Source organism: Lithobates pipiens, unplaced genomic scaffold (assembly GCF_037356315.1).
Source record: "Lithobates pipiens isolate NorthernLeopardFrog02 unplaced genomic scaffold, aLitPip1_a1.2 Scaffold_10, whole genome shotgun sequence".
NCBI lineage: Eukaryota > Metazoa > Chordata > Amphibia > Anura > Ranidae > Lithobates > Lithobates pipiens.
The window spans coordinates 46,587,849-46,600,421 of NW_027507686.1; the positions used below are offsets into that span (position 1 = coordinate 46,587,849).

Genomic DNA, 12,573 nt, shown 5'->3' on the forward strand with positions numbered 1-12,573 from the left:
ACCAATCATGACTTAAGGGTTAATTCGATGTATCAGAATTTTGTCGTGTTAAAACGTCTCCATTTTCATAATTCATAACACTGGTAGTCGGCAGATATCATTAAGCTGTTATTTCTTTCAGCTCTCCTCCTGTGCATAATAGCACCTGACTTTTTCAGAATGCCAATGTTAATTGTTACTGACTATAATAGAATATGAATACCAAAGATATTTGACACCAGTGTAATGGTTCTGACTTTTCCCTGTTACACCGAGTAGGAGGCTTGAAGGGATGCAGGGTCAAAGGAGAGATAAAAGCTTTTCTGATTCCATCGTAAAACATTAAAGCTTCTTGATTTTAGATATGCTGCTCGTGGAATGTACTGCTGACTTATGAATGGACATTAATATACTGTTCAATGAGTGACATTTTCACGTACTGTCTTAATTTAGGCTAATTGCTCAGGACAGAGTACCATTTTGGGTTACTGGAAGCACTACCCTCCTGTAAACCTTCTGATAATGTGTCTATTAAGAACCTTGTACCGAAAATAATGTACATAACGTCGATTTTATGTGTTTTTTTTTTTATATAATTAGAGCGGAAGAAGCATGCCGGTAAAACAAAGAGGGAAAAAATAAAAAATAACTTAAAAGCCCAACTCTGGGCAGTGCTAAAAAATAATGAATTTGCTCTTCTTCCACAGCAAATGAAGATTATTAAGCACATGTTATAAATCATGATATAACAAAGATACATACTTACCTTAATCCATGGCCCTTTAGGCTTCCTCTCCACTGGTTCCAGTTGTGATGGCCGGTCCCCCAAAAGCCACTCTTCCTCCAGTCTCTGACCAGTCTTGTTACCGCACCTCTCCCCGACATGATCATATAGAATGCAGGAGCTTCATCCAATACAGCTCATGCATTCTGGGTGATGAGGCAGGAGTGTCTGCCGTGACCTGAAAATCGTGCAACTTACAATGCAACTTTTCCTGGCGACTTCGGCACAACTTGGCACGACTTTGAAGCAACTTCAGGTAATGCCTGTGTAATCTTCTTGTAATGTCGGATCTAAATTACATATATTAAGATGAGGATCCGACTTGGAGCTAACTTCCATTAAAGTCTATTAAAGTAGTACAGGAATCTTTTTTAAAGTTGGAGTGACTTCAGTAGTGCTAATTAAGACATCTCTCATTGACTAAAATGGGATTTCACATGTCACGCAACTTGGGCTCTCACAAGTCGGGTCCCAAGTCGCGGCAGTGTGAACACAGCCTTACAGCTCAGTTCCAGATAATTATAAAAAAGGCACCTTCAAGCATTGGTTAGTGCTTACCACTAGACCCAGTACTACCAGTTCACTCTTAAAGCTCAACTCTGAGCGAATAAAAATGAACCCTTTGCAGTCAGAGTTTTACCTACCTGAACCTCTGCTCCCCCAGCAGGTGGCACTCCTCCACGAGCCGGAGGTTGACTGTCAGCGGGGACCAGTCTAGCTGTAGGGAGGGGCAGAGGATCTGGTAAGTAGATTTCCTTTAATTGTTCCCCAAGACCAAAATGTGCAATTAACCCTTGCAGTGCTGGCACAGCCCCACTGCAAGGGATAATTAAATTTCACTATTATAAAAGTAAACTGTTAGCTTTACAGCAATACCTCGGTTCACAAACTTAATTTGTTCCACGACTCTGGTTGCAAACTGAATTGGTCGCGAACCAAGGCAAATTTTCCCATAGGGTTCAATGTAAATCAGGTAATCCATTCTGAACATTTTTTTTGTTTGTTTTTAACCACAAAAATATGAAACAAAGTACAGTACAGTATGAAGAGTGAGAATACTAACCTTACTTGAGATTACTTCTGGTGTGGAGATAGGCGGGTGAGAGGCGGTTTGGAGGGAGAGTCCCCCTCCATAAGCACATTGGGGAAATCTCCTTCAGGGTTTTCCTCTCTTCTTTGTCTCTTAGCCGCAGGCTCAGTTTTGGTTAGAAGCATTCCTGAACTGTGGTATCACTGTATTTTTTTATATTGGCAAAATGTTGCGGCCACCTTCATTGTTGACTAGATTCTTGTACCAAATATAAAATTAGAAAAAAAGGAATCTTTTTATTCCAATTAAATGACACAGGTACTGCGAAAAGTTCAGAGATTGTTATTATCCAACTACTAAAAATGCCCGCAGTCTCCGCTCTACTTCATCCCAAAGGTGTTCTATCGGGTTGAGATCAGGATTCTGTACAGTCCAGTCAAGTTCCTCCACCCCAAACTCGCTCATCCATGTCTTTATGAAGCTTGCTTCGTGCACTGGTGCTCCGTCATGTTGGAACACGACGAGGCCACCCCCAAACTGTTCCCACAAAGTTAGGAGCATGAAATTGTCCAAAATGTCTTGGTATGCTGATGCCTTAAGAGTTCCCTTCACTGGAACTAAGGGGCCAAGCCCGTCCCCTGAAAAAAAAAAAACCCTACCATAATCCCCCTTCCACCAAATGGATTTTGACCAGTGCACAAAGCAAGATCCATAGACCTGGACGAGCGAATTTGGGGTGCATGAACTTGACTCATCTGCACAGAGTTCTGAACCCAACCCGATAGAACACCTTTGGGATGATTTGAGCAGAGACTGCGAGCCAGGCTTCATGTCCACATCAGTGTCTGGCCTCACAAATGTGCCTTTGGAAGAATGGTCAAACATTCCCATAGACACACTTCCAAACATTGCGGACAGCCTTCCCAGAAGAGTTAAAGCTGTTATAGCTGCAAACTCAATATTGATCCCTACAGACTAAGACTGGAATGCCATTAACGTTCATGTTTGTAAAGGCAGACATCTCAATACTTTTTCTAATATAGTGTATATGTGGTTAATAAAACTCAAATCTTGGTTTTATGATTATTGTCTAGAGTTTTGCTTTAGGACAATTGCATCCATTGAATTTAGGACAGATACATTATTTGAGATTGGACCCGCAGCTTTCCCTGACTATTTTTGCCAAGAAATTTAAATACAGGACACTGAACCAGTTATTAACATTGCAGATTACCCAGCACTGACAGCCCGAAAAAAAAAAAAAAAATGAACAATTTCTAGCGTGTTTCAATATGATTTACAACACTTGCTACACAAGTATCAGGTGCATTTACAATGACACACATTGAGGGAAACTCAATATGAATTATAGACAAAGGTAAATTATAAATTTAATTCAAACATCAAAGATGTAGTTATCAAAAATACAATACATCAAAAAGTATTTATCGCATTTTCAAAAATATTTTTTACATTATTTTTTAACCTATATATTTCATCTTTATTTAAGCTAAAAAAACAACTAATATATTATAGGACAATTTTTATATTTTAATCTGACTATTGTGTTTTTTTGTAACTTGCTTGTTTTTTTTTGTTTTTTTTTTTGTCTCAGATTGATATAAAAAAAAAAAGAAAAATCAGAGGAAAATAATACAGTGAAAGTGTATTTCAATATAAAAGAAATCTTTTTTAATTAGAGGCTTGGAAAGATATACCCTTTAATTGCTATGGTTGTAATTTGTAGGTCATCAATATCTTTGCTTCTTTCATTAATAAACTGGCAAGTCAAGTAGGAAAACTGCAGAAGTATAATTTTTTCCCCCGAAGCTCTACTTAATCAACAGTAGACTTCATCAAACAGAAAAAAAAAAGAAAAAAAAAATGTAAATCAGCTGCATTAATTCTGCTGGCAATAAATAGGGAGAAGAAAACATGAGAGGGAAAGGAAAAAAAAAATTCTCATTTCACAAAGGCTGCTTTGGATTGAACGGAGGGAATTGGTAGTTAAAGTGCCTTTTAAATTGTGAGTGACTAGGGGATGGTAGAGGTTTGTGTATGGATTAGCACTGTGATAGACCCTGAGTAGCCAGCGACAGTGACTAATTACCTGACAGAGCTATGCAGTGTTCGGCTTGGTCATCGAAATTAATTTTCTGTTTTCAAGACAAGCAGAGAACAGATGCAGGATTTCAGCTCAATACTTAAATGAACTAGGAGTCCAAGTTATTACTTTCATTAGAAGGGACAAAGTGGATTTTTGGATATGTTGCAAAAGTCATCTGAATTGTAGATTCATTTCTGAGAGTGAAGGAGGATTAGGTGTATATATAAAAAATAAAAATAAAATAAAAAATAAAATAAAAAAATGATAAGCACAGAAACATTTTGCAAATAAAAAAAAAAGGCTACAAGAACACTTTAACAATTATTCAACCTATCCATGTGTGGGGACGGCTGGCTGTTTAATTGTGACTAGTCTAGTGTCTGAAAGGCTTTTTATAAAATTGGTTATAATGTAAATTAGGGTGAGTAAAGAAGAATTACATTTTTTTTTCTTTTTTTATGTAATTTTTATTATTTTTCAAGAACAAAGTAATATAAGCAAACAAAAAAAAAAGAAAAAGAAGACACTATACTATAAGCAATCTGATGGCACAACTACCAATATATGTTACTTTTATTTAATTTCAACTTTTTAAAAGCAAGGTTAACCACTTAACCTCTGGAGGATTTACCCCTTCCTGACCAGGCTATTTTTTCCAATTAAGCACTGCATTACTTTAACTGACAATTGCACAGCAAATAAAATGTTCTCCTCCCCCCCCCCCCCCCACAAATAGAGCTTTCTTTTGGGGGTATTTGATTACCTTTGTGTTTCTTATTTTTTACGCTATAAACAAAGAACAACCAACAATTTTGAAAAAAACCAAAACAAAACAATGTTGTTTACTTTCTGCTCTAAAACGCATCCAATAAAAAAAATGTATTAATCAATTAAGGCCAATGTGTATTCTGCTACTTATTTGTGGTAAAAAAAATCCCAATAAGCGTATATTGGTTGGTTTGCGCAAAAGGTATATAGGGATATTTTCATTTTATACTAGTAATGGGGGTGATCAGCGATTTATTGCGGGGCTGCGATATTGCGGCGGACAATTTAGATATCTAACTGACACTTTTGACACTTTTTTGGGGGACCAGTGACACTAATACAGTGATCAGAGCTAAAAAAATGCACTGTCACTGTACTAATGACACTGGCAGGGAACGGGTTAACATCAGGGGTGATCAAAGGGTTAAGTGTGGGCCTAGCTAATGTTTCAGTGCAGTGGAGGAGATGATTTTATTAGTGGAAGGCATGGATCTGTGTTTCTGCTTTACAGGACCCATGTCTTCTGTACTGACAGAATGGCAATCTGCCTTGTTTACATAGGCAGACTGCCATTCTGTCACTGTACCGAATGATCAGCAAATGCTGGTGGACATCGAGTCCTCAGGACATGCTGATCAGCTCCCGCTGTATAAAATCACAGTGGGCACGAGCCGCCAGTGGCGCACACTTGCACCCGATACCCAGAAGTGCAGGATCACATATATATATATATATATATATATATATATATATATATATATACAAGGGATCATTTTTTGTTGGGCTTTGAAGTAGAAGTTCAGCCTACAACTAACTCTAAATCTACTGGCAGCCACATTTTAATGCCCCGTACACACAAGCAGATTTTCCATCGGAAAAAACTTGAATGTTGGAGGCTGCCCTGCTCCCCTACTTGTCCCCCAGCTGCGGCCGAGGACTCCCGAGTTGCAGATGCCACTTGGGCCTACACATGTTGTTAGGATTTTTTTTCAAGGCCAACCTGGCCATTTTTTTTATATAGCAGCTACTCGCCCTCAGAATTTTTTTCTGGATTTTTTGGGGGAATTTTTCCTTGTTCTTATGCTCTCTTTTTTTTTATTTCTTTCTCTTTCATATGTCATTTGTCTAATGTCCTCCACAGTACAATATGATATGTTGATTAACACAAGGCTGTTAACCTGTAATTCCGCAATTGGGAAGTTACCTGTTCCACTACATCTACACTGGTTAACTTTAACTACCTTGGTATGGCTCTGAAGTTGTTGTCATACAATGTAAAGGGCCTGAACTCCATTAAAAACTGATGGCTGACCTTAAAGGGGTTCAGGGCCTCCGGTGTGGATGTGATCCTGATTCAGGGAACTCACTTCCGCGCTGGAGGTTCCTTTAAATTTGCATCCAAATATTTTCCAACTTCTCATACAGCGTCTGACTCATCTGGTAAGGCTGCATTGCAATACTGATTAGACGCTCCTAACCTCTCCAGATTCCGTCCACGCACTTAGACCCACACGGTTGCTACATAATAATACAATGTGTTTATATGTCTCATCCCATTACAATTATGAATGTATATGTGTCTAACTCGGGTCAGATCAAATTCTTAACTAAAGCATTCAAACAGCTCCAACGCTTCTCAAAGTCCTTCACGGTGATAGATGGAGACTTTAATGTCATACTCTCCCCTACTCAAGACAGAAGATCCCTATTCCACACCAAACTACATCTCCCAGCGCAATCCTTACCCACATCCTTTCGCAAACTGATACGTGCCCACCACCTGTTTGACACTTGGAGGATCAAACACCCTACAAGCAAACAGTTTTCATTCTATTCTCCCCCTCACAAAATGTTCTCTAGACTGGACCACTTTTTTGTGACATCCCCCCTCCTACCCAACATAGTGTCAGCTGTATTAGGCCTCATCACCTGGACAGAACATGCCCCCCTGACCCTAGACCTCTCCCTCGCCACCGCTTATCCTAAGAAATGCCACTGGAGACTAATCATTGGTAAATGACCCCAAAACTAAAGTTGCACTCTCCCTCTCACTGACAGAATACTTTCTCAATGTAGGTACTGTCCCCAGTCCATCCACTCTATGGGAAGCCCAGGCATATTTCAGGGAACACTGTATCTCAGTAAGCTCTCGTAGAAAGAAAGATGCCACCCTCCTGAAATCGTCCTTACTGGCCGAACTGCAAACAACTAAGTGCTTTCTAGTACATTCTCCCACAGTGGCCCGACTTCAGACGGTGACTTTGCTACAAAACAGGCTAAAGTCCCTAGAGAAGTCAGCTATAGACAAATCCCTCCTATTGGCTAAGAAAAAATTCTACAAGGTCTTCAACAAACCACACAGAATGTTAGTCTCCAGACTCAACCCTAGGCCCTTCCACTCTTTTTCGGACCACCTTAAACAACCTGATGGGACCCCTACTTACTGCCAAACCATGACTCGGGTCTTTGGTGAGTTTTATGCTAATCTCTACAACTGTCTAACCCCAGAACTCCACCCCCCCCCCCCCCATTTGATGGAGTTGTTCGAGACTTTTTTATCAGACATTAAACTACCAAAACTGACCAAACTGGACCTACTCGTCCTAAAGGCCTCCATTACAGGAGAAGAATTAGCTAATACAATTAAATACCTACCCCTGCACAAATCCCCTGGCTCAGATGGCCTTCCTACTCCTACTACAGGACTTTCCTACCAATTTTGTCACCTCACCTATTATCTTTATACAATTCCCTTCTACAAGGCAAGACAACTCATCAACCCTCACTTCATTCCTACTTCTCGGTAATTCCTGCAAATTCCCCCTACCGATTCCTCCCTATACTCAAACAACTACCCACCCTGTTTAAGGACATCAATGCCATGTTAAATCACTGGCATCTACTTCCAATCTCGTGGTTAGGCAGAATCAATGTTTTGAAAATGTCGGTCTAAACTACTATACTTTTTTGAGATCCTGTCAGTTCCCATATCCATGTCTCAATTGAAACTGATCAAAAAATGGTTCCTAAGATTCATTTGGGGGAATAAGGCACACAGAATAGTGAGCTCAGTGATCTTCTCTCCCAGAAACCACAGGGGTCTGGGGGCCCCTGATGTTCACAAATACTACCTAGCCTTACATCTTTGTGCAGTGATATCCTGGTCTTGCCTTTCATCACTAAATAAGTGGTTGGAGATTGAGATGGGCTCTGTTTCCCATCCATTCCTGCTCCCTAATCTGGTCCCCTTCACTTCACCAAGATATCAAGCTTCAAAGTCTATGCCTAGGCCCTATGTTGTTCTCATTAAATATATGGTGTATCTGTGCTACAAGGTTCTCTCTCTCTCTTCATCATACCCCACCCCCCTCTCCAACATGCTCTATAACCCATTAATCCCAAACAGTTTGTCCCACACCCGAATGCATCCCTGGGCTCAAGCAGGTCTCTTCCAGCTCAGCCAGTTCACCCATCCAATTACCCGTAAGCTCTGGACCTTTGCAAACCTCCAGTCTAAGCACCAGATACCTAACTATCTGTTCTACTCATAGCGTCAAGTGAGACATTACCTATCCCCTATCTCTTTGACCCATACTCTACCTAAACCAACTGCCTTTGAGCTCCTTTGTTCCCAAGGCCCCCATACAAGGTGGCTAGTATCTACCATATACCAATTACTGCAGGAGTCCTCTTAACTCTCTGAGAACTTACTTACATGCGAAAATGGGCACATATCACTCAAACTCCAATCTCCCTTTCTCAATGGTCTAAGATCCGGACTCATACATCCAAAGGATCCAGGTGGATGACGCAGAGAGAGACAGGACTTAAAATACTACTGTTCTGGTACAGGACCCCAAAATTACTGCATCATTTCGATCCTTCCCTCTCTCCTCTTTGTTGGAGGTGTGGTAAATCCAGAGGCACCCACTACCACATCTTCTGGAAATGTGAATTGATTGTGACCCTCTGATCCATGGGGATGTCCCTGCTTCAGCATATTTTTGAACACTCCCTTCCGCTGGATCCGGTACACCTCTTTCTAAGTCTCCCCTTCTCTGAACTAGGGAAAGCTTTCAACAAATTAGCCTACTATATTTTGCTGGCCGCCAAGCAAGTTATCCCAATCTGTTAGTTGCCCCCCCCCCCCATCTCAGGCCAAGTTTATACAGGTCATCACCGAAATACGCAGAATGGAATACATGACAGCCCAGGTAGATGATGCAATGGACAGATTTGATAACGTTTGGGATCTGTGGGAAAAATCTGAGTTCGGCATCACACCCCTAAACCCAACCTGATATACACATACCCATCCAACATCTCAGTCCCTCATCTTTAGTCCTCAACTTCTCCTATGTTATATCCCTCTAATCTCGCTCTTTTGTATTCCCTTTGATAGAGTTGCATATCTTGTACTAGATCTATTTGTATTTAGATGTAAAATGTATTTTTTTGAATATCATTGTACTTGAAGATTTTTTCTCTGCATTTCCCAATTTTTGTACTTATCGTGTTTTATATTCAATAAAAAACACAATAAAAAAAAAAAGCGGGAAAGAGCCGTATAACAAAAAATGGTCTGCATTAAGGGGGAAAATCCTTCCAATCCTTAAGTGGTTAAACTGCACAAAAGCACATCAGTGTGAAAACGCCTTTAGTGTCACTGCCCCGCCTACCTATTTTCTGGTAAACTAGTGAACTTTGCCACACTAATCACTCTGATACAAGATAATTATTGTAAATTATAATCATTTTATCATGATTATAATACAAACTGAAAGGTCTCGTATGTACTATGGACAGGTGGTAGAAATGAAAAGAGACTTATCAAGTAAATATTGGTAAAACCATCAGGAAAGAGAGATGTTTAGAGAAGCTCCAAAACCAATCGATGTCCAAATCTTGCAGTCTTCACCTCTGAAACATATCCAAAATATGCCCCTTTCTAACTGTTGCAACCACTAAGCAACTTATTCACTCCCTTGTTATCTCTCGCCTTGACTATTGTAACTCCCTCCTCATTGGCCTACCTCTGTGCAGGCTCCCCCTCTTCAGTCTATCATGAATGCTGCTGCCAGACTCATCCACTTTACCAAATGTTCATTGTCTGCCAATCTCTCCACTGGCTTCCCATTGCCCAACGAATAAAATTCAAAACATTAAAAACAGCATACAATGCCCTGAGCTAATTCACCAATCTTATCTCAAAATATCACTTAAACCATCCTCTCTACAGCTCCCATGACCTCCTGCTCTCTAGCTCCCTTGTTTCCTCTTCCCATGCCCCACTGCAGGACTTCTCCAGAGTTTCTCCCAACCTCTGGAACTCCATACCCCAATCTGTCTGGTTATCTCCTGCTCTATCCATTTTTAGGCAACCCCTGAAAACAAATCTCTCCAGGGAGGACTATCCTGCCTTTGGCTAATAACCTACATCTTCTACTTCCCTCATCAGTTCATCCATCACAGTTACTACTTTGTGTTTCACCAGCCCCTCCCTATTAGCCCTTGTACACGCGGTCGGAGATTCTGTCCTAATGTGTCCGATCGGAGCGTTTTGTCGGATATTCCAACTGTGTGTGGTCTGCATTGGACTGTTTCCGTCGGAATATCCGTCGGACCAACTTTTCCAACTTGCCGGAAATATTTTCTGACAAAATGCTCCGATCGGACATACTCCGATCATGTGTAGAGAATTCCGATCGGACAAAGTGGCACGCATGCTCAGATCAAATTCCTACACCAAAGCTATTGGCTACTAGCGTGAACATAGTCCCGTCGTAACGAAATAACGTCATCACGTCGGATTTTCCGACAACTTTGTCCGGTGGATTTGGTTGTCGGAATCTCCGACTGTGTGTACAAGGGCTTAGATTGTAAGCTCACAGGAGCAGGGCCCTCCTAACCCTCTTGTATTGAATTGCATTGTTACTGTATTGTTTCCTTTTATATTGTAAAGTGCTGCGCAAACTGTTGGTGCTATATAAATCCCGTATATACTATAATAATATTAGGATTGCAAAAAGACACATTTCAAGAGGTTTTGTAAAAATCTCCGAAAAGGACGCTCTTGACGTGTATTGACAAACACCGTTAGCACCTGACTGCGAGGGCAAAAACGCAGATGGAATGAGTAGAAAAGAAGCTAGGTTTTTAAAAAGACTTATGACAAATCAAAAACATCTGTGTGAAAAGGCTCTGACAGAAGCAGCAAATGAGGATTTAAAAGTCAGCATTATTTATGATACCACTAGTACCATTATTTATTTTGTTTTTTTCATTTTTTTTCGTACCAGCGGAATAATAGGGAGATAATTAAATAATTAAATAGCAGCCTTCCGGTACATAGTTTTTCACTCATGCCAGTAAACACCCCTTCTTTTCTGGAACTTTTATTGACAGCAGGTTTTTATTGAGACACACTCTCTGTGACTCACCATGAACTCACTTTCAAATACAAATGGTTCAGCCGCAGACAGTGGGAACTCACAGCACGCAACCAGCCAATCAGTTTCAGGCTTATGTGTACAGGCAAGAATTTGCTTTTAGTTCCCATAGAAGTCCATATGGATGCAAAAGTATCATAAATCGATTCCGGAGGAAGTCTGAGCCCCTGTACACACGGTCGGACATTCTGCCAACCAAATCCGTTGGATTTTGTCCGTCGGATTTTGCCCGTCGGATCTTGTCCGAAACTGTTGCATACACACGGTCGGACTAAGTTGTCGAAAAATCCGATCATTCAGAACGTGATGACGTAATTTCGTTACGATGGGACTAGTAGCCAATAGCTTTGATGTAGGAATTTGATCTGAGCATGCGTGGCACTTGGTCCGATCAAAATTCTCTACACATGATCGGAGTATGTCCGATCAAACCAGTTGGTCGGAAAATATTTTCAACATGTTGGAAAATTGGGTCTGACGGAGATTCGGACGGAATCAGTCCGATGCATACCACACACAGTCGGATTATCCGATGACACGGTCCGATAAGACGCATTCCGACGGATTCTCCGACCGTGTGTACAAGGCTTGAGGCATCTTAAAGGGTAAGTTCATCTTTACAGAAAAATCTGTAAGGTGAATTTAGACAGGACCCTGCACCCCCCCCCCCCCCCCGTCCTGCTAACCTGGAACGTGGCAACCTCCCGTTCTGAGCCCCAGTATATCCGTAGCTTAGAAAACACCTCGGCATCCGCATGACTTCTTCCCAACTGACAGGATGTGTTATGCGGCTTCTGATTGGTCAGCGCCATCACATGTGACGGCGCTGGCCAATTAGAATGCTCCGAAACATCCTTCCTGATGGGGAACATTTTGGACATTCAGCTGAGGGGATTTCTAAGCCCCGAACTCCTGGCGCAGATATTCCGGGGCTCAGAACAGGAGATTGCCGTGGTCCAGGTCAGCGGCACCGTGGTGGGGGGGGGGGGGGGGGTGGGGTGAGGAGGGGGTCCTGTGTAAGTTCATCTTACAGATTTTTCTGTAAAGGTGAACTTACCCTTTAAATGCAGGACAATTATGTCCATAGGCGTACACACCCTAATCACCCTGTGTGGCACAAAATACCCCCCCCCCCCCCCGTTTAATCCCCTGATATTTCACCAAAGTCTGTAACATCATCGTGCACACATCCAGGAAGTAGTCCACAAGCCGCTGGCGGACACAGGGCTGAGGAGTTGTGGGTGTTTCAGTGATCCAGTGATTATCCGTCTTTGTCATACAAGCACTTCACCTGCATGATAGTGCATCCACAAATGTGATTATTCTACTGTGGTTTTAATAAAAGTTTTTTAAACAGTAAAACACTATGTTTAGTTCTTTCCTACCCTTATGACACGCTACCATGAGGAACTACACATGAGAGATTGGGAGTCCCTTTAGGACAGAGGAACTACAG

General features: G+C 41.3%; 1 protein-coding gene across 1 annotated transcript in view; it reads left to right on the top strand.

Moving 5' to 3' along the window:
• The window catches only part of WWOX (WW domain containing oxidoreductase), a 1,357,802-nt gene that overhangs the window by 635,970 nt on the left and 709,259 nt on the right, over positions 1-12,573 (top strand). The window lies entirely within an intron of this gene.